General features: G+C 40.4%; 1 long non-coding RNA gene across 2 annotated transcripts in view; it reads left to right on the forward strand.

Annotated features, from left to right (window-relative positions):
- LOC307193223 overlaps nucleotides 1-22,685 on the forward strand; it is a 284,938-nt gene that overhangs the window by 39,946 nt on the left and 222,307 nt on the right. Inside the window, exon 1 of one of the 2 annotated variants that reach the window (XR_013830256.1) lies at nucleotides 18,458-18,594. The exons of the other annotated variant lie outside the window; for it this stretch is intronic. This is a non-coding gene — a long non-coding RNA (uncharacterized lncRNA). Of the gene's footprint in view, nucleotides 1-18,457; nucleotides 18,595-22,685 lie in introns of those variants that run through there. 2 annotated transcript variants of the gene reach the window in all.

The following is a 22,685-nucleotide window of genomic DNA, read 5'->3' on the forward strand; positions in this document are numbered from 1 at the left end:
ACACACTGCAGTGTAGCATGTGACATATGTCAAATCGATGATGAGCCTTCCATTTGACAAGTGTTATGAGAGTTCAGAGAACAGACCCCAGTGCACCGGAGCAGACAGATTTTTAGAAGAAGCAGGTTTTTGTGCCCCCCATGAGCATGGGTTTGATATGGGGGTAAAGGATAGAAAGAGGATTGTTTTGGTAACCCTCCGGGACCTTACCAGTGCTAAATTTGTTAGTATCCAACCATGCAACCCATTAAAACCCCCAAATGGCCATCTGTCCGATTACCTTGTCTACGTGACACACGTGCACACAAAAAAATCATCTAGGAGATGATATGAGTTTAATACTTAAGCAGCTCTCTGTTGTGTTTTGAGCTCTGCTGCAATGAGATGAATAAATATTGACTGAGTGAAATCAGGAACACTCAATTCAAGTGCTGAACTATGTCTGTGTCCCACTTTAGAAAGGAAAAAACAAGATGGATTCTGTTTGTCAGGGACTGACTGATGTCCAGTCCGATGTCCCCATTTGGTGTCAGCCTCTGATAAAAATGAAGCCAGTTGATTTATTCGAGTATTTTTTCACTGTGACTATTTGACAAAAGCCCATTCCAATTGCCCTCATCAATTGTACTCTTTTATCCTGGTTTCAGCTCTTCCTTGTGCTGTCTTATCTTCTCAATGCTGGTATAAATGTTCCTTGCTTTCATTTTAATTTTTTGAATCCAAAAACTTCATGCACTCTAAAATTCTTTATATTGGTTTTTAAAACTAATAACACATACACAAAAAATCTAGCCACCCTACCCCCAAAACTGCCAACCTGCTCCTGAGGGTTTAAGTAAGATTTAGTTCATAGGTGGCGCCCTGTATACAATCCTTTTTTCCCTTGAGCTGATTCGCTGATTTGTGTAAGGCCAGGAGCTTTTCTCCTCCTTACAGGATCAGTCCTCAGCCGCAGCTTCTGAAGGAACAGTGTTGTTCTTAGTGACGTTAAAACAGAAGAAGCTAGAAAGGCCCTTTATTTCTGAAACTACTTTTTCATAGCCCATAAGCAACAGACACACTAGTAACTCTGCACAGGGCATTAGGGCAACCTCAACTCACACATCAGGAGATTTATGTTAGTGTCCTTTTCCTAAAGGAAAGGAAGAGAAACTCAACTCCTATTAATATTTATCATGGCCACTCTGGAAATTATTCAGAGGTGAGGCATTCTGAGAGGAAAATGCAAAATTCTCTTTTTGGTTTAGAAGAATGTTTTAAAGGTATATAACAAACAATTTCCAGAAGTTTGATGATGAGAAGAACAATTCTAAGAGAAAGAGAGAGCCAAAGTAAGACTAGGACATCAAATCACAGTAAACTTAAGTTATTAGTGGAAGAGAGGCCAATCAGGTTATTACTATTGAAGATTTCAAGGAACTTGTACTCAGAACTAAAGGAAAAAGAACAGACATTCAGAAGAATAAATATGTGTTGAGTGTTGAAAAAAAAAGTATCTGACTAAATGAATGAATGAACCAGCAAATCTTAGAGAATTTTGTTACTCATTGGTTAAAGTATAAAAACTTGTGAAAACATAGATTTATGGCAATATGGTGTGTAGATCTATATCCCTGAATGATGTAATCCCACTGTTATGTTTACTGAAAAGTATTCTTACTTGAGGCCATGAGGATTAATGTTGCTCTCTTGGTAATATACCAAGAAACAGTCTGATGTCTTTTAAAACAAAGCAATATAACACTCTGAAGGTACAAGCAACATTGCTCCAGGAAACACATTTGTCTGTCACAGCCAAATAGTAATCCTAATTTAATGAACATCTCCAGTTTGTTGAGCCCACCAGGGAAGGAGAGTCTTTTGGGAAAGCCTGAAACTGAATTGTGCCGATTTGTTAGGTAGCTTTTTATTTAGGGTGAAATTTAAGTACCTGGAATACTTGACCAAAAGATTCAAGAGTTCTCTCAAAATTGAGTCTATTGTCCAAGATTATCCCTTAAATGTTGAGGGGAAAGAAAATAGTCATCTATATATTAGATGCCTTGATCTCAGACAAGTTACTTGTATCTTTCTATCTTAAGGTCACCTTAAGATATTCTCCCTACAAGGAATAATATCGCACAATCAAAAAAGGAACAATATTAGATTCATTCATTCATTCCTGAAATATTAGAAATGCTTGACAGACAGTCCTTTCATAGGGTCCTTTTACAGAGAATTGCATTCCACAAGGCAAAACCAAGAACATTTAAAACAACCAGTATTTTCTGGAATATTTTGATTTCATGATAAGGGCAACCATGGGGCTCACTTAGCGGGCCTTGGTCAGGAGCTGTGTCAAGGTGTGTGTCATTATTCAGACAGTGCTCCAGACCTCTCAGATATCAGCATCCTTGTCTGTTCCTTCTGAAGCCCTTTCACTGGCAGTCATTGTTGGTATAAGCAAGGAAGGGAATGCATGCTTTCACAACTGTTAAGCTATACCTGCTCAGTTTAGGGAGAAAAGCTTTGCAGTCAGCCTACCTTAGAGTATTCTGCACTCTGTGCTCCCTGGATAATACTTGTATTGTGCTGTAAGACGTGACAAATTGTGTTCTGTAGGGCTATATGATGGTAGCTGGGATCCCCTTTTGCCTTAGAACATTTTTTTTTTTATTGGAGTATAGTTGCTTTACAATGTTGTGTTAGTTTCTGCTATACAATGAAGTGAATCAGCTATACGTATACATATATCCCCTCCCTCTTGGACCTCCCTCCTATCCCACCCCATCCCACCCATCTAGGTCGCCACTGAGCACCGAGCTGAACTCCCTGCGCTATCAGCAGGTTCCCACTAGCTATCTGTTTTACACATGGTACTGTATATATGTCAATCCCAATCTCCCAGTTCATCCTACACTCCCTCCTGCCCCATGTCCACACGTCCGTTCTCTATGTCTGTGTCTCTATTCCTGCCCTGAAAATAGGTTCATCCGTACCATTTTTCGAGATTCCACATATATGTCTTAGAACTTCTGTAATAGGACTAGCGCTCTTTTTTCTCCCTTATTTGGCACATATGATTTCTGCGTCTGTGTACTTGTCTTATCTGTTGATGATGCTGGGCTGGAGAAGGACACGTGTATCTACGTGCCCACATATGGAGAGTACCCACGTCTACCTGGTCTCTTTTCCAGTATTTGGAAGCTAGTTCATTTTTCACATGATTCCAAGTGCCCATAAGCAGCAACAAAGAATGGAAATTCAATTCCTAATCTTCTCTGAATTGGAAGCTAAGATCACAATCACAGGTTTATTTTTTCTAGATCTTCTGGTAAGTCATCTGTAGCATGGCGTGGGATGTGCCTGGTTATGGTAATTAGGGGGTGGGATGAATTGGAGAAAATTATATAACATGAACACAGACAGAAATGATATAAATCGTTATGAAAATTTCTTCCTGGAAACTGGACTTGTGATATTTTATTGCCTGTTCCAGAGATGCCAGTAAGCATCATGAGATCAATAAAATTTCCCAAGATTCAATGAGCCAAACTGGTCTCTCTCTTCACTACATTACCCTGAATCCCATCAAGGCCATGTGCTGAGCAGGGGTCCTGGAGCTCTAACTGCCATGTACTTAAAATCACAAGTGATCTGTGAACATCCTGACACAGAGGGAAGAAGTGGGCAACAGCATTTTCAAATAGGATTTATTTCTTTAATACCCGCTGTATTAGTTTCCTGTGGCTGCTATAGCAAAGTGCCATAAACTTGGTGGCCTAAAGCATCAGAAACGTATTCTCCCCTGGTTCTGGAATCCGGAAGTCTGAAATCAAGGTGTCAGTAGGGCCACCCTCCTCTGGAGGCTCTAGGAGAGGATCTGGTCTTTGGTTCCTGCAGCTTCTGGTATTTGTTGGCATCCTTGTGGCTGCATCCCTCTAATATCTTCCTGTTATCCATAACTTCTCTGCTTCTATCTCTTAGTAGAAGGATAGCTGTCATTGGATTTATTTATTTTTTATTTATTTTTTTGTGGTACGCGGGCCTCTCACTGTTGTGGCCTCCCCCGTTGCGCAGCACAGGCTCTGGACGCACAGGCTCAGCGGCCATGGCTGACGGGCCCAGCCGCTCCGCGGCATGTGGGACCTTCCAGGACCGGGGCACGAACCCACGTCCCCTGCATCGGCAGGCGGACTCTCAACCACTGCGCCACCAGGGAAGCCCTGTCATTGGATTTAGTCCCCACCCAGGTAGTCTGAGATGATCTCATCTCAAGGTCCTGAACTTAATTATATCTGCAAAGACCCTTTGTCCAAAAGGTAACATTTACAGGTTTTAGGGATGTGGATGTGCACCTGTATTTTGGGGCCACCGTCAAGCCCACAATCTGTCCCATGTGGCAGGTTCTCCTCTAGGTACTTTACACACATTAACTTTGAATTTCCAAAATCTGTATTCAGTGCATAGCTCTGTCACCAGCCAGCTGTGTAACCTCGGACAAGTCATTTCACTGTGTCTGGGTAGCAGTTTCCTCATTTGTAAAATGAAGAGGGTTGGATTAGTTAAAGGGATCAAAATAATACCGTTGGGAAATACAGAGCCTTAAGTTTAGAAGACTTAAAAGAATTTGGTTCAGTTCTTCATAGGTACAGATCACCTACAATTTCCCAAGGGCTGTACTAGGTATTAGGACTATAGATGAATATAAGACCCTGGCCTTTGTTTTACATGTCCACTCCCTAAAGGAGGCAACAATATTATCCTTGTGCCCAAGCACTGTCACTCAAGGAGGTGAAGCCGAAGAAAGTTCTCATGAAAAAAAAATTAACAAATTGAATCGGGAATAAAACTGTGTAGAAGCAGCAAGGTGCAGAGCCAAAGTTTATTGGCTTCATTGCTAAATCATGAGAAAGTAGATGCCAGTTGCTCTCCACTGAAACCCCAGAGGGTACAGCTACTCGTGACCATCCAGGGATTAATGGTGCATTTAAATTGTTCTCACCAGAGGTTACATATGCACTGAGCCACAGTGGAGGCCAGAGCTGCATAGCACCTAATGGCAAATTCTGAAATACCCCTGCATTTTTCTGAAAGGAGGATTGATAACATCCAAAGATGTTGTGGCGAATAGTCAGTTCAGACAGCCGACCTCCAAGAAGGTCTCAGGTCCCATGAGACCGACCACCCAGGTTCTAGAAATGTGTCCGGGGGAAATCTGTTCCCTGGCCAGATGTAGGCTGTGAGCATGTACTTTGGTTCAGTGAGCTCTACCCTGCAAGGGAGGAATTCATCATCCTACTCACTAAAGCAGGGGCACTGGGAGACTGTATAAGGGCACTGAATGTCTCCACTAAATGTCAGGGTACATTTAGTGAATTTGGCAAGCTCAGACTCAGCCCCAGTTAACATTTTTCTCAAATTCCCCAGCAGACAGTCTGGCCTGGTTGACAGTTTACTCGTAAGAGACCCAGAATTATGTAATCAGTTCAGCTAAGCAAGCTCTAGAAAAGAGATTCACAATACAAAATAATGCCCAGGTTCACTCTTACGTAGACTGACAACGACCTCTCATCCAGAAACGGAAGAAGCATCATCAGCCAGAGCAGCTTGTGTGGAGGAATGCTGGTAAGACTCAAGTCCTTTTGCGGTGACCACAATTGACCTGGTCATCATGAGAAATAGGCTGTCTCAGGCAACACTCAGCATGGAGAGAAGTGCTCACAGCAGCTCGGGCATACGGCAAATCAGAGAGCTATAGGTGTATAACAAGAGAAAGCTAGTGTTGTGCTGGGCGCCCACCTCAAAAAGTGCCAGAGAATGTCAAGGCACTGAAAAGCCTAATTATTTGGAATAATAGCATTCATGTGACATAACAGGAGACGTTCAGGTACTGAGACTATCTAAAATTTTCACAGTTCCTTGCCCCTAATGTCATGTTTTTCTCCAATTAAGTGCTAGGGGCTAGGAAATAATAATAATAATAGTAATTGGCTTCCCTGGTGGCGCAGTGGTTGAGAGTCCCCCTGCCGATGCAGGGGATGCGGGTTCGTGCCCCGGTCCGGGAAGATCCCACATGCCGTGGAGCGGCTGGGCCCGTGAGCCATGGCCGCTGAGCCTGTGAGTCCAGAGCCTGTGCTCCGCAATGGGAGAGGCCACAACAGTGAGAGGCCCACATATCGCAAAAAAAATAATAATAATAATAGTAATTGGTTTAGTCAACCTGGGCTGTTATAACAAAATATTGTAGACTGAGTGGCTTAAACAGCAGACATTTCTTTCTCACAGTTCTGGAGATTGAGAAGATTAAGGTGTGGACAGATGTGGATCTTGGTGAGTGCGCTCTTTCTGGCTTGTAGACAGCTGCCTTCTTGTTGCATCCCCACATGATGGACAGAGAGAGGGCTCTGGTCTCTTCCTCTTCTTATAAAGGCACTAATCCCATCATGTTGGCTCCACCCTCATGAACTCATCTAAATCCAATTCTCTCCCAGAGGCACCACTTCCAAATACCATCACATTGGGGATTAGGGCTTTGACATACAAATTTTGGGGGACACAAACATTCAGTCCATAGTAAAAATAATAATAAAAGAGTAATAATAATAATAAACAGATACTATTCCTTCCTTAATGAAGCTCACAGTCTAGTAGAGTTACAGATGTTCATCAAATTGTCATACCCAAATATATGAAATTACAATTGTGTTTCAGTTTGAAAAAGAAGAGATACACGAGGCTATGAGAGCACATAGTAGGGGGATTTGACTAATGGGAGGTCAAAGACTCCCCCATGACAACTGAGCTGAAATTAAAAGGCAAGTGTGTGCCAACTTGTGGTATCAGACAGAGAGTACAGGTAACGACCAAGGGAAGGAGAAAGATGGGAGATGGGACCAGATGGACCCGTGGGGTCCAGGAAGTGTGTGTGTGTGTGTGTGTGTGTGTGTGTGTGTATGTATGTGTGTGAGACTTTAAGGGAGAGACTTCAATGCAACAGAAAGATAGAACTGGAGTTCCTATCATCACATGATGAGTGTAATCCTTGTGGGTTTCTAATTCTTCATATATTAGTTGGAAAAGTTTCTTCCTCATTGTTGAGGAAACTATGGAAATATTTTTCTCTGTTTTAGGGAAGTCAGTCTTGTCACCACCTTCTCCTGTCTACCATGGCCCATTTCTTCCTCTTGTGCCCTTCCCTCCCACCACTTTTGGCATTCCCCCCTTTTTAGTGTTTGGTGCAAAGGTCCCTGAAAAGTGACTGCTCATTCTTCTGGAGGAATCTGTGCTTGTATCTCTACTTCTGAGTTCCTATTATCTGAACTATAGATATTTCAGGGCTTTTCTACTCAAAAGAGTTTGTAACAGTTACAGAAATATTATGAAGTATTAAACAAATATTCCATTAAGAGACAAATCATCTCCTTGCAAAAGAAATTCCTGGTAAGTAACATCAATGTATTGGTTATTTTTTGTATTTGGCTTATTGAAAAACAACCCAGAAGGAGTCATGGCTCAATGTTCTTATGGCCAAGACATACAATAAATTCTGTAAAATCTACATGCTTTTTTAAAATGCCTCCTTGAATTGAAGACAAGAAATCTTACCAATTGAAATGTTCTGAAAACATTCCCATTAGATGGTTTGTCACATATATTCAGCCTTAAGAAGGGTTTTCAGAATGGATACCAGCGTGCTATGCATTGAGTGAGGCAGACAAGATCAGTATCAAAAAAAGCATAAGACAGAACCTGACCCATGTAAGAGCTTATAGTCAAGGCAAAGAAGGAAAATCAAGATTAACTTATTCATGAATACTGTTGAGCACCTATTATATGTCAGTGATGAACTAGAAAATATCATCCCTGCATTTGCAGAGATTAGAGTTGAGCCAAAGCTACACACTCAGAAAAAAAGACAAAAGCTTTCAACCGTGACTTTCAGCCAACTTGAACATTTTTTATTAGCACAGAAACAAAAAGAGTAGTATTCTAACTTTGCCGCTCCGTAGACGAATTGTCAATTTAATCTATTTAAAGTCAGGTCCCTCACAATGTACTAATGCCAAGTATTTAGACATATATGAGAGGCATAAAATATTTAATGTTTATATAACCAGGGTGTGGCATTTAGAACATCCAACACAAATGACTCAACAAGTATTGTATATCAGGGTTTAGGAAATTCATGTGCTCTATATTACCAGGAATCTTACCATTTACTAATATGTCTCTTCTTCAGTAATTATATATGAAGACTGAGTGACGGATGAGCAAAGTTGTTACAGAATGAGTCGTGTCCTTCCACAATTCGTGTGTTGAGTCCTAATGCCCAATGTGACTGTATTTTGAGTCAGGGTCTGTAAGGAGGTGATTAAGGTTAAGTGAGGTTATAAAGGTCAGGTCCTAATTCAATAAAACTGGGGTACTGATAAAAAGAGGAAGAGACACGGTGCTCTCCTTGTCTCTGTGCCCAGAGGAAAGGCCACGTGAGGACACAGGGAGAAGGTGGCTGTCTATAAGCTGGGAAGAGAGCTCTCACCAGGAACCAAACTGACTGAGACTTCTGGCTCCCAGAACTGTGAGAAAATAAATTTTTGTTGGTTAAGTCAGCAGCTTGTTATAGTCTGTTATGGCAGCCCAAGAAAGCTAAGACAAAAATAAACTAGTATTTATTGAACTAATATTTATTGAAGTACCTGCTAGGTGCCAGAATCTGTGCATTGTAACAGCCAGTGTTTTTTGAATACTAACAATTAAAACTATTTCTAGGGAATTATCTTCCTTTACATAGTTCAAGATAGCTTGCCGCTATGTCCACATTCCAACCACAAGATGAGAAAAGGAGAGGGAACCTCCCTTCCCTTTAAGGCATCACCCAGGATTCACACATTCTATTTGCTTGCATCCTATTGGAAGATCTTAAATCACATAGCTACCTTAACTACAAAGGAAGCTAAGAAGTGTAGTCTTTATTTTTTCTTTTGTCCAAATCAGAGGTTCTATTACTATCAAGGAAAGAATGCGTATTAAAGGACAACAGACAATCTCTCCTATACCCCCACTTTCAAAGGTACTTAGACAGTCCAGAATAGAGTATTTAACGTTTATAGCCCTGCTGCTCTGCCTCACCCTAGATCCTCCGATTACACCAGTGGATCATGTTACCACTTAGTTGGGGCTAATATTTTCTACACATCTCGGTTACAGACTCCTGCTGCAGTGACGACAGCCCACCCTTTTGTGGATTAAGCCCAGTTGTTTATTGCCCACATAATGGAAGAAGCACAAATTTTTCTCATAGCTGTGAAAGTAAAGTGATTTGCTTAAGGCTTCATATAGGTAGTCATAGAATGACTGGGATATGAATCAAGATTTGGGCATTGCAAGGGCAGTTTTGTTCCCACTTAACTACCAGATGATTTAGAAGTGCCTCCTAATACACCGTAAGGTTTATGAATGAACGAGTTTCCACATAATAGAAGATATGAGGTGGGCAAGTTGGATGGTGAAGACCATCCTGAGCAAATGGGAAAAAATTTTGTGTTTCATCTGTTTCTTGTTTCTTAAAGAATTTGACTTTCAGTCAGTAATATTCCATGATGTGAATGTATCATGGTTTACTAAATCTCCTATTAGGATATATTTAGATTGTTTTCATTCTGTTTCACTGCTGTTATAAGCAACACTGCATTAAACTTAACTGTCATAAATATTTATATGGGGTGGATAGTTCAAAAGTTAGACACGTCTTTAAAATCTGTTGACTGTCTTTGGCAATACTGCCAAACTACTGTCCAAAAAGACTTCCTGATATTTACTTCCATCGAGAATATATGAGAATTTGTGGAGTCTAAAATATGACACAAATGAACCTATCTATGAAACAGAAACAGAATCATGGACATAGAGGACAGACTGGTGGTTGCCAGGGGGAGGGGTTTGGAGGAGGGATGGGTGGGAGGTTGAGGTTAGCAGATGTAAGTGATTATATATAGGATGGATAAACAACAAGGTCCTACTGTATAGCACAGGGAACTATATTCAATATCCTATGATACACCATAATGGAAAAGAATTTAAAAAAGAATATATATATATACATATATATATATCTGAATCACTTTGCTGTATAGCAGAAATTAACATTGTAAATCAACTATACTTCAATAAAAAATTTTTTTAATTATTAGAAAAAAATTTTTTAAAGAATATATGAAAAAAAAAGGAATATATGAGACTAAAATTTGAGGTCCTAGATTGGGTTCTCCAGAAGCAAACCCTGATGTGAAGATCCTCTGTAAGTGATTTATTCAGGAGGTGCTTCCTGGGGAGACCAGTAAGGACTCGAGAACCAGGACAGGGAAAGGATGGAAGCCAGGCAGAGTGTGCTCTCAGGCAAAGTGCTACAAAGCTTGGACTTCAGCCTCGTCCCTCAGGAGAAATCTAGAGATAAAGAAACCTCAGAATTGTCCCAGAGGCAAGGGAGCTGGACTTTCACATTCTAGTGTCTGATGGTCCTTTGTCAAGAGCCAACCCAGGGAGAAGGTAAACCCTAAGCATGAATGTTGTGACTCCTGGGTGTACAGTAGAGCAGCTCTGGTAGCCTGAGGGCAGGCCTCCAAAGAACAGTCTCAAGTTCCAGACTTTAAAACACACGGAAGTCAGTGCAGAGGCAGCGCAGGTTGTGCACAGAAAATATCACAAGAAATCTGAGAGGACCAGGCAAAAGCACCAACATTTTCTGCTACAGCCCACCCCTTGCCCTTGCTCAAACCCTCTCACATCTCATGTCGAGTTCACTCCATTCTATTAAAACTTCTTGAAGGTTGCTCAAAATTTCTGGGGAAAATTGTAAATGTGAGAGTCGTTGAACATGGTGCAGTCTCTCCTGCTGCAACTGGTCCTGAAGGGATGACATTTTACCATCTCCCACTTCTGCCACCCGTTCTAGATTCCTCTCAACCACTCTTGAATGTAACAATGACACTATGCCCTACAGCCGAGTGCTTTCTTCATTGCTCTAGTGAAGGATCTTTTCTCTGGGCCTTCATGAGGAACCGAATCATGCTTATACCTCTAAATATGTTGATCCTTTTCTCAACAATCTGCCAGGTCATTATTTGTTCCAAGCTTCCAAACGCTATTCCAGTGACTTAGTAGGACCGGTTCCGGCGGCCCTTGCCAGAGTGTTAAATACTGAGTCACAGGACAGTGGCCCTATATTAACAAAATCCCCCTTATCAACCACCCTGATTTGGCATCCTCAGTATTTAATTCCAGGCCTGCTCTCCCGGAACCAGAGAGTACATATTACCCAAGTCCTATAGATCTTTTCACAAATGATTTCTTCCTCCTTTAATCAAGCCAAAATTTCCCCAGTTAAGTCATGCTGAGGCTTGACCCTAGTTTTCTATCTAGAGGTCAGGGAGAAGGGTGGGAGCAGATCATGAGGAGAGCAAGTATTGCCTTTCAGTGCATCAGCTTCTGAAAAGTCTCCAGGCACGAAGGGGACTGCTTTCCTTTAGAAAAAGGGAGTTTGGCAATCTTGCAGGTCCAGAGGGTCCGGTAGACTCTAGGGATTCACTGTTCTATATAGCACATCTGTTCAGATTATCTGTCTTGAGTCTCAGGGTCCCCCTCCTTCCTTGCTACAGCCCTGATTTTGTACAGGGAATTTACTGTGATTGTTAAGTTCAGTCTTCTGTGAGGTTCTATTACTCTTACAATCAAGTCTGGTCTTCAGCACAGTCTTTCCCCTGCCACGAGGGGAGGGTCCCATTTCACACCCTTAAAGACCTGCTGGCTTTCCTACTGTGCCTTAAGTTGGTAATTGACTGACCTAAGCTTGAATTTTTCTCAATTTGATGCATTAATAGCACTCAGAAACAACTAGCCACTTCACTGTTTTTGTAATCACTGCTTCGCCCGTATCTTTCAAATGCATGCAATGTTGTATGAATGAGAGCATCGTTCCCATCTGTCTGCCAGCCCAACTTAACACAAGTGAAAGTCTTAGTAAGTGTGTGCTAATGCCAGCAATAGTCACTCCCCTACCCAACACCAGTAAAGGGGCCTTTGTTTTCAGATGGCCATTGAATAGCTAACTCCGGAATCTGGTCCCTAGAGTCGGCTTCTTAAGACCACTGATGGTACCAACTATCTTAGGGGGGTTCTGCAGAAGCAGTTCCTGAGATGAGCATTCATTTGCAAATAATTTCCAAAAATGCTTCCAGGAAGACTGGTAAAAGAGTGGGGAACAGATTGGAAAAAGGGGAAAAGGCCAGCACTGGTGTGGTCTCAGGAAGAAGTCTCTCAGAAGGTAGATCTCTGAGGGGAGCTCTGGCATCTAAGTGACACCTCACAACTATCCCAGTCTGAAGCAAGGGAGCTAGACTTTGGTACTTCTGCATCCATCAGTCTTTGGACAACGTCCATCAGCCAGAATGTAAACCCCTAGATACTTGCAATTCTCTGTACAGTGAGAACAAAATGGCTCCAGTAGCCCAAGGGCTCTTGAGGGTAGAGCTGCAGGCACTGGTCCCTCAAAGGGCAAGCGTGGAGAAAGTGGGCATGGTGGGGGAGAGCACAGACAAGGTAAAAATGGATCCTGGGAATCTGGGCAGACCACTGTCTGCTACGGCTATATTCCTCTTTTTGTTCATTTACTTGTTTTCTGTGTGTTTGTTTGCATAACTTCTTTTATTTTTATTCACTTTTTCTTTCTAAGATTCAAGTTTAATTTACTTGCCGAATGGGTAATAGTTTGCATATAGTACAAAAGTCAAACTTTCTAGAAGGTTTACAGGGAAAATCTCCTTCTTTTTTATCCCTTCAAAGAGATCCTCTGAGAACAGATTTTACACAGTACAAAAATCACTAAGCCTCTTCTGTTTCATGTTTATGGAATTCCTCTTTACACTTCTATCTTCTCATTTAAAGGGATTGATTTTTTTCTGCATGGGAGCCCAGAACAAAGATGGCATCCCATCACCAAAAGAGAAAACAAAGTAAGAGTCATTGGGTTATTGAGTGCTACATAACATGCAGGAAGGAAACTAACAATGAGGCCTAATTCCCCATATATTAATTGGCAAATCATCATTGTTCAAGGAAGCGATAATAACAATTATAAGTTTAGGGAAAAAATTCCGTTAATTAACAAAAATGTCTCAAAATTTTATTTGTTTGTTGTACTGTGAGAAAAAGAGAAATCATTATAGGGTGGGCTGGTAAAACACTGGATAATAATGGAGGGCAGTGGATGGGCCATCCATTATAGGGCCATCCATCTGACTGGGCCTTTAAAAGACACAGAGGATTTACTTATTTTGAAAAAAAAAAGTCAGAGTGAAGAGAACCACAGGTAGGATTAAGAAAACTTATGTACTAGCCCCAGTTTTGCCAGGAACCTGCTGTGTTTGCTTGGTTAATTCACTTAACCTCTCTGTGCTTCCATGCTCATCTATAATCTCCATTCAAGAGTATTGTGGAGATGGAAATGAAATAAGTATCTCCAAAGCAAAGAATTTGGATAATTTGATATGCAACAATATAATTAATAATAATACTAACATGAGGCTGGTAGGCAAGATTTTTCCTTTTGATTTACTTTTAAGTTTTTTGGGTTTTTTTTGCAGTACGTGGGCCTCTCACTGTTGTGGCCTCTCCCGTTGCGGAGCACAGGCTCCGGACGCGCAGGCTCAGCGGCCATGGCTCACGGGCCCAGCCGCTCCGTGACATGTGGGATCTTGCCAAACCGGGTCATGAACCCGTGTCCCCTGCATCGGCAGGCAGACTCTCAACCACTGCGCCACCAGGGAAGCCCTGATTTACTTTTAGATTGCCACTATCATTTAGCAATCTGAACAAGGTATCTACAGGTTTAGTTTATTCTTCAAGACCAAATCAACTCACCCTACACATAGAAATGTACACTTTCACTGTTAACAGTGCTATTGGGGAAATGCAGGATATCCAGTGAAGACAGATGATGTGGTCAGCTCCAGTCCTTACTGTCTTCTGACTCACAGAGCTTTTACCTTCATGACTCGGTTGGTATGATTGGGAAAGACGGCACTGTCAAAAGTTATATTATGAATTTACATTTTGCACGTACATGAGGAAAACCAAGCCTGCAGCTCATTAAGATGTTTGAATCTATCAAATGAATGGAGGAAATTACCAACTGCCTTTATTTATGTTGCTTCCTAAGAGTACAGAGATACTTTAAAGCAGCGGTCCCCAACCTTTTTGGCACCAGGGACCGGTTTCGTGGAAGACAGTTTTTCCACGGATGTGGGCTGGGGGGATGGTTCAGGCGGTAATGTGAGTGATGGGGAGCGATGGGCAGCGGTGGGGAGTGGCAGATGAAGCTTCGCTCTCTTGCCCACCGCTCACCTCCTGCTGTGTGGCCCAGTTCCTAACAGGCCCGGATCGGTGCTGGTCCATGGCCCAGGTGTTGGGGACCCCTGCTTTAAGCTCCTGATCTTCAAGTCTATTTATGCTTACATGCTGATTTATGCAGTTACCTGTCCATCAAGTGTCTACATATCATAGGCTGAGCTACATAGATTTGAGAACAGCTATTGTGGACCACCAGATTCCAAAGTGGATTTTGATTTTGCCTGAATTATCCCTGTAGGAATTTTCTGTCATTGCCATAACACATTACCACCAACCTAAGCTACTTAAACAGCATAAATTTATTATCTCACAGTTTACTAGATCAGAAGTCCAGAGACAGCAGGCTGATACTCTGCTTAGGGTATCACAGGGCAGAAATGAAGGTGCAGGCAGGGCTGTGTTCCTTTCTGGAGGCTCTAAGAATTCACTTCCAATCTCATTCTGGTTGTTGGCAGAATTCAGCTCCATGTGGTTGTAGAACTGATGTGCTATCTCCTTGTGGCGATCTGCTAGTGGCTGCCCTTAGCTCCTAGTTGCCTCTGCAATTTTTGCATGTTGTTCCCTGCATCTCAGAGCCAGCAACAATTCACTGAACTTTTACTGCACTACTGCTTTTCTTCTGTGTCCTCTTTTTCTGCCACATCTCTCTCACTGACTGTTCTGCCTTCCTCTTTTAAAAACTCAAGTGATTAGATTGAGCCCACCCGATAATCCAGGATAATCTCCTGTTTTAAGGTCTATAACCTTAATCACATCTGCAAAGACCCTTTTGCTGTAACATAGTCCAAGGTTCTAGGGATTAAGGCACAGTGTGGAAATCTTTGGGGGTTACTGTTCTGCCTGTCACAATCTCAAAGACCAAAATATAAGTAATTATGGGATACTGTGTCCTCATATAGTTACCTTCCTTCTAGAATTATTTATTGTGATTAATTATTAGCTGCTGCCTGGCTTATCCAGGAACCATAGGAAGCAGGTGAGATACTAATATAGGGGAAGGGTAGGGGATGTGTACATGACACATTCGCTTCTCCGGATGTTTCCTTCCATATGCAGAGAGATTCTCTAACAAAAAACGTTTGACCTCTCACACACTGCCTCATTTCCCCCACCATAATGTGACTGATGACTTTGGAGGAGGAACTGGGACTGCATGGATCAGCCCCTGTTAGGGGTCATATTTGGGATCGCCTGCGGAGAGTATGAGCCCTGGTCTGCCCTTGGCCACATGATAAGCTCAGTTAAATGCTCTGCCTTGTACGTGAAGGACCCTAATTGTTGCCTATAATTGAGTATATATGTTCAAATGGATTAAGTTATTCTTCCAGGCCAGTTTAACCATGGACAAGTCAAGTTCAATCTTTTAGATATATTGAGTAACTACTACATGCAGAGTAAAGTACCTGGTACTATGAAATAGACAAAAATGAATAGTGACTTCCAATTATAAAATAAGACAGTAAAGGTATCTTTTCTCTCTTCTCTCTGAAATCACTCCAGTAAAAACAATATAATGAAGGAAAGGGTTGAGAAGGAGGGAGGCAGTGTATATAACTTGATATTGTCACCTTTTATAGTGGGGGAAGGGGAAAGGTGGGTGTCAAAAAATCTAAATCTGATAAATTAAGTAGTATATGTTCAAACATATTTACAGAAACACAAGAAAGTTCTAGAAAAGCTAATAACGGTAATATGATTAAATGGAGGGAGGATGGGAGGTGAGAAGAAATACAAATATGCTAGTTTTACCATTACTTAAAGTAGGGAGACAGTAGATGCTGTCTAAAGAAACAGAAGATGTGTTATATTTTATAAATTTTAGTTGCAAATTATGTCACTAGATTAAAAATAGAATGCAAATATGCAGAAGGAAACTTGTATTTAACAAGAGCAAAGAAAAATTAAATAATACAATGAAAGATTGGAAAACACATAAAAATAAGAAGAATAACAGAAAGGTAACAGAACTGAAAGGTATTTCTTATCAAAAAATATAAATGGTATAAGCATTCCTATTAAAAAATAAAGACTCTCGGGACTTCCCTGGTGGTCCAGTGGTAAAGAATCCGCCTTACATTGCAGGGGATGTAGGTTCGATCCCTGGTCAGGGAACTAAGATCCCACATGTCACGGGGCAGCTAAGCCTGCGAGCCACAACTACTGAGACCCCACGCCACAACTAGAGAGCCCACATGCCACAAACTACAGAGCCCACATGCTCTGGAGCCCATGTGCCACAACTAGAGAAGAGAAAGCAGCACGTCACAACTAGAGAGAAGTCCACACACCACAATGAAGAGTCTATGCCACAGCAAAAGATCCTGCTTGCCTTAACGAAGATCCTGTGTGTCGCAACTAAGACCGGATGCAACCAAAAATAAATTAATTAAATAAATACATAATAAATGAATCTTAAAAAAAAGATAAAAACTCTCAAATTGTATCAAAAGATAAAATCCAAACATACGATATATATAATAAGCACATATTTAAAGCACATTGACAAAGAAAGGCTGAAAATGAAAGAATGTGTAAAGGCTTATCATACAAATAAAAAGATGGTTCACTGAAAAAGACACAAATTGGTTTTCAAACATATGAAATGAGCCTACCCTCATAAAAAGTGTAATTCAAAATAAAACTACTCTAGAGGGGGCTGTTCACCCATCAAATTAGCAAAGATCAAAAGTCAGATAGCACGTTAGTTGTTGGAAGTGAGACTTAACAGGCACTTTCATGTATTGCTGGAAGGACTGTAAATTAGCCCAACACTTATAGAGTGTAACTTGATGTACAAATACATTGACTCTATGACACAGCAATTCGAGTTTGATGAATTTATCCTATAGCAATCCTCACACGTATGTACAAGGATGCAGTATCAATGCAGTATTACCTGTAAGAGCAAATATTTTAAAGTAATTTGATATGTACATTAATCAAACTTATGAAACCATTAAAAATGAAAATGTAGCTTTCAATGTATTTGTACAAAATGAGTTACAAGATTAAGGAGGAAAGAAAGTGTCCCTATCAAGGGTCATCAGTAGCCCACATGTTGCTTTTGCACAAGTTAGAAAAAGATGTTCCCTTCTCCTGGATGAAGTCTTCGCCTGGGTCCATAGTTTGTAAGTGGAGCAGGAGAGGACTTTAGCTCCACACGCCCCTCAACCACACACTCTTATGGAGGAGAGCCTTAACGTGGGTGCCCTGGCTCCAGAGTACAAACTTGCATTACTTTTAATATGGCATTTAAGAAAAAAGAACGCTGTGGGACTTCCCTGGTGGTCCAGTGGTTAAGACTCCATTCTCCTAATGCAGGGGGCATGGGTTCAATCCCTGGTCAGGGAACTAAGATCCCACAAGCCACATGGTGCGGTCAAAAAAAGAAAAAAGAACATTGCACCTGCATTTCTATTATTTTGGTACATAGACATACTATCAACCAATTATCTGAGCAGAAATAATGAATTGAAGATATCTTAATGTAACCCATAAGGAAAATAATAATTGGTGGATCATTAAGATTTAATCATCTAGTGGAAAGAGTAGCATTTTATTTACCAGATGATCTTAATTTGTTTTCTGAACTGAATTAATTAATTAGTTAATTTAGTTCTTAACACCACTTGTTACTTTTGAATAGTATCATTAAAGTTTAAATTAGTAAAGTTTGTAAACAATGAATTGGAAGATGGACCACGGTGTCTCAGATTTGTATCAAACAAATGTTACAATCTATATTTCTATGATGCCTCTCTCTATAAATAGGTAGATAGATAGATATTTCATATCAATAAATATAAATGGTATAAGCTTTACTTATATGTGTGTGTATATATGTATATATATATATATAGAGAGAGAGAGAGAGAGAGAGAGAGAGGGAGAGAGTCAATTATCTACAAATTTGGCCCATATCATACTCAGATATGGTTTGTTTTAAAGCTGGTAAACAAATATACAACGACATTTCAGTAACTTAACACATGATAACCCAATGCAGATGTTCCTGGTTGGTTGGTGGCTTTCCTCTTGAATGATCTGGTTACACAGGCCTTTCCATCTTGTGCTCTGCCGTGACCTTGGAGTTTGGAGTCCTTGGCATACAACTGACAGAAAAGAAAAGAAAAGAAAGAGTGGAGAATCCTGCCTCTTAAAAGCCTCAGACAGGAAGTGACAACTATCACTTCTACTCTCATCACATTGGTGAGATCTAGTCTTATGGCTGCACTCAAATACAAAGGCTGCTGGAGATGTCTGAAGCTCCACAGCTATCAACCAAGAACAATGCTATACCAGGAAAGGGGGAGCATGCATTTTGGGTGAATAGCTAAATATCTCTGCCATAGAGTTGAATCTGACTGAATAATAACTTGGAATTTAGATGTTTGGCATTTTGTGAACTCAGGATTGGCCTATACATGGGATGGAAGATTTAAGCGGAATACAGTACCTGATGATTCTTGAAAGACTTGCCTACATGTGTAGTCCCCTTCTCTGTGATTCTTCAACACACTTCTACCTGAAGTTTATTCCCAAACTTGGACAATCTCAGTCAAGAATATACTGAGCTCTTCTGAAAATTCAACCTGCCTTTATCAGTCTTTATATTCATGGACCTTCATGGTGGCTGACACTGTAGACTGTTTCCTCTTTCATAGCCCTCTCTTCTTTGTCCATTCTTCTTTTCTCACCTCTTCTGGACATTTCATCTCAGATCTCTTCCCAGGTTTCTTCTCCTAATGCCCCTTAAATGTTAGTGTTCCTGGTAGGTTAATCCTGACTCAACACTCTTCCTCTTCCAAACCTTCCTTGAGTGATCTTATCCTTTCTAAGATTAGAACCATCACCTGTATGCAGTTAGTGCTCGGATTTGTATCTCTAGATGTTATCTCTAACCTGAGCTTCCGACCATGCTTCCATGCTGAACATTTTTCCTGGACATCACAAGAAAACTTTCATTAAGTCTAAACATACCTCTTCCTAAACTTTCTCTTCCTCTAGTATTTTTTGTCTTAACAATGAGACTCTATTTATCCAGTTATATAAGCTACAAAATTCATGCTTGACCCTACTTACTTTAACCCCATTAAATTAATCATAATCATGGCTGTCTTATCTTACCTCTTGAATATACTTCAAATCCATTCCTTTTTATTCATTTCTTATTATTATTGCCTTAATTTGGAACTTCAAAGTTCTCTGGATTACTGAAATCATCTCATTTTGGCTCCCCTACTGCAGTCCTCCTCTCTTTAGATTGCACACATTTGCTAATACCGATTCCACCCCCGACCTAGTGGCTCAGAACATCCTGAATTGGGTTGGGATTTCAATTTGAGTTTTTACAGAAGATCTTAGGTAATTTTGATCACCAGCCAAGTTTGGAAATCACTGTCCTGGAATGAGTCCTGTGAGCAAGCCATAAGTAGCAGGTTATATAGCAACCTAGCCCTGTGTATATTTTCAGTCCTTTATAGATTATCTCTTGGTTTTCCAAGCCCTGAAAACAACAAAGGAGTGACACTGAGGCTCTGATGTGATATATCTAGTTCCTTCAGCTGCTTCAAGTTCAATTCAATTCAATTGGCTTCACTACAGAGTGACTGAATTGGAGGAACACTTGGGCCATACTGTGAATTTTATACACCCCTATGTTCAGTGCATTAGTCAAGTCACGGAAGTTTTTCATCAGGCCATGTCAGGCAAATATTAAGGAATGAATCAGTACACTGGCAAACTGGGATCCAACGGGGGGCTACTGTATAACCTTGATGCTGAGCTATGAATGCCGTCACTCAGTAGAAAGAGAATACAGTAGGGAATGGATGAGTATGTATCAGTGTTTCTTAGATTGGCTACTTTATGATAAAGGGAATTTGTTGGGAGGATATTGGGGAGCTCATCAAGTTGGCTGGAGGTAGAAGGAAGGGCTGGTCAATGAGCAGAAACCAAGGAAGGTTGGAGGTCTAAGAAGCAGAAAACAGAGCAGTCATGTCAGTAGCAGAAACAGGCTGGTCCAAACACTTGCCACCATCACAGCTAGATGGAAGACCCCCAAGAGCTCATGCTGGCCCTGTCTACCTTGTTTAACATCTAAAGTTCTACTTGGTCAAACTAAGGTCGTTGCCAGCCCCCTTGATGGCGCTAGTGCCAGGGACAGGGTGGATTCAGTGGGAGGCAGAAATAGGACTAGCCCAATAAAGAGGAGCTCATTTTCCAAAAGGAAGACAGGGTCCTGTTACAAAGAGAATAAATGCTAAGCAGCCAGTGAATGACAAATATCCATTGCCGTGCACCTAAGGAAATAAACGGGAGAAAGAAAATAGGTGGGAAACAAGACTGAGGAAGTAGGGAAAATATTAGGTTCAAACATCACACAAACAGCCACATGGGAATTTTATTTTGTTTCCCTTTGTTTTTATTACTTTTTAAATTAATCAAAAGAAAATCCCTTATGGACTTGATAACAATACATCTGGTCCTAATAACCCAAGAAATCTCTATTTATAGACATTGAATGTGTTGCTGAAATTAAACATAATGCGTGAACAAAAATTGCAAGATAGGTTTAGGGTTTGACTTTGCAATAAAGTATACCACAAAGGGAATAAAGAAATTCTTCTCTCAAATTAATGGTGAATTCTTTTGTCATGAGAATAGGAGCTTATATGCATTTCACTGAAAGCACATAAATTGTTCTAGACAAGAAAAACAAAAGTAGCCCAAGGCAGTATTTTCATTATAGAAGAAGGCACATGTCCATGAATATCTAGTTTAATATTAACAAAAGTCATTCAATTAGCTATGCGTGTGCCATTGTTATGAATATGTATTCGCGTCTCAGCTAAGTAACACTGATATCTTTTATTCACCAGTTCAGAGATTCAGATGTTATAAATGTTACCCTTCTTGCCCTGGTGTGACATAAGGGATTTGAGTCCAAAAAATACCTGACACTTCCCATCACTGGATATGCAAATTTCTTTAGAACTTTCAACTTTCTGTTATGGAAATTGCCTTTGTTGTTTGCTGATTTTATTTCTTCTCTAAAATCATTAAAAGAAAAACAATCCTGATGAGTTAACATTGGTTCTTTAATAATAGCAATTTTTAAAGATCTAAAAAATGGTTTCCTTTTTCTTGTCTCTTGCAATAGCTCTAGGTGGCCCAAAGAAAGAGAAAAGCATGTAAAATGCAGGTGAATGAGACTGTTTAGAGCAGGGATAGCAAATTCCCTTGTCTGTGACAGACTTTGCTAATCATTTCGGGTGCTCTTTCCTGCTAAGCCCAGATGTGGTTTCTGTATCCAAAACTCAATTCTTAAGTATGTACTTTTGATCTATGGGGCTCAGCATGTAAGATGAAACATACTTGCTATACATAATTTAGATCAATGCAGTTCATTCAGGAAAAAAAACAAGTCTTTTCATGCTACTCTATTTAGAAGATGTATACAGCAACAATGACTCAACAGTCTCAATTTCCATCATCTGGAAAATCTTATACTGTCCAGCCATTAGTGACTTAGAATCTCTTATTTTCCCTTCTCTCAATTTTGACTTTTCCCACCACCACTGAGAATGGATTGTCTAAACCCTTACATCCTTTCTCTTCTGGGCTTTTATCATCTTTTTATCTTTTCCCCTGACCAGGCATTTCTTACTTCAGCAACCTCTGTACTAGAAATGAAACATGCACACACACGTTAATTTTATATGCTTCCGAAAAATTCTGGTTCAGAGAATGAAGTGTTTTCTTAAATATTTATATGTATTACCTGTAGATTTCCATTGTTTAAGCTTTACCTACTCTCTACCCTCTTAAATAAATGCTATTCATTATTGACAATTAAATTATTAAGTTCTCGAAATATGCAAAGTTTCATTTCAAAAACACACCAGAAATAATCTAGCAAAGGTATTTTCATGTTTCATATACCATCCTCCTTGGTTTTTCAATAAGAAATCCTATCAAACAAAATCTGTCTTTAGGAGGGCGGAAATCTCTTCTAGTTAGGCTCAAACACTGCCTTCCTTCTTTACCTAGGCAATTCCTACATCTTTATTCTTGTTTCAGATAGAGTTCAAGTTCAAGTTCAACTTCCTCAAAGCAGCTTTCCATCCTTGACTTCCTAGTTTAGTTTCAAGTCCCTTACTAGTTACTAGTGACTAGTGCATAAGATGATGTTCTTTTCTTTTATTTACCTGTTCTATGCATTCATTGCTGCAATTTTTTCTATTACTGTTTCTACTACTAGACTGTAACCTTTGTGAGATTAGGAGCTATATCTGCTT

The sequence above is a fragment of the Stenella coeruleoalba genome, assembly GCF_951394435.1.
Source record: "Stenella coeruleoalba genome assembly, chromosome: 1".
NCBI classification, from domain to species: Eukaryota; Metazoa; Chordata; class Mammalia; order Artiodactyla; family Delphinidae; genus Stenella; species Stenella coeruleoalba.